The sequence below is a fragment of the Branchiostoma belcheri genome, unplaced genomic scaffold, assembly GCF_001625305.1.
Source record: "Branchiostoma belcheri isolate BF01 breed outbred unplaced genomic scaffold, Haploidv18h27 scaffold256, whole genome shotgun sequence".
NCBI lineage: Eukaryota > Metazoa > Chordata > Leptocardii > Amphioxiformes > Branchiostomatidae > Branchiostoma > Branchiostoma belcheri.
Genome location: NW_017803861.1, coordinates 94,157 through 94,817, shown reverse-complemented (window position 1 = coordinate 94,817; position 661 = coordinate 94,157). Strand labels below are relative to the sequence as shown.

The following is a 661-nucleotide window of genomic DNA, read 5'->3' as shown; positions in this document are numbered from 1 at the left end:
GCGCCCCCCCCCCCCCTCCGTTCACAAATTTCTAGATCAGGCTAAAGCTACGCAAACACACACCGCGCTACGCACCCCTGTACAATATAAACGTCGATTGAATGGCATTCAAACAAACTGTGAAGTAATAATATGATAGGTCCATTAGCCATGTGTACGGGAATTTACGGATCTGCACATGTCACTCGTCGCAAGTACTGCCAAACAATGAGAGGTCACCATACATGTTTATTGTTTCGCAAGTGCGCGATTTGAGAGATTCACGTATGTTTTCAAAGTTCGTGTGTAAAAAGAGCGAGGTAAATGCTGGTTAGAAAACAATGATCCCTCCTGAAATCTACCTAAACATCGAATTACTAAGAGGCGTATGTTATTGATTAAAAAATTATCCTTTTCTAGATTAAATCCAGACGCCTGACCCAGGATCATGTCTTTGTCTGTTCTTCTTTCAAAGTTAATGATATAAGTATGAGTTAGATCAGTGAAAGTGCTCTTTCGAATCAAAATTGGAATGTTACCATTATCAATTTGGAGTTGCGTAAAAAAAAGAGAAAATATTTTAGGGGAAGACACAGGAATGTTTTTGGACACAATAAGTTTAAGTGATTTTGAGGTTTGGTCAGAGCATGTTAACTCACATCCATACAAACGGATACTATTA

General features: G+C 38.9%; 1 protein-coding gene across 1 annotated transcript in view; it reads left to right on the top strand.

The window, feature by feature from the left end:
- Window positions 1-661, top strand: part of LOC109471720 (low-density lipoprotein receptor-related protein 6-like) — a 15,143-nt gene that overhangs the window by 927 nt on the left and 13,555 nt on the right. The window lies entirely within an intron of this gene.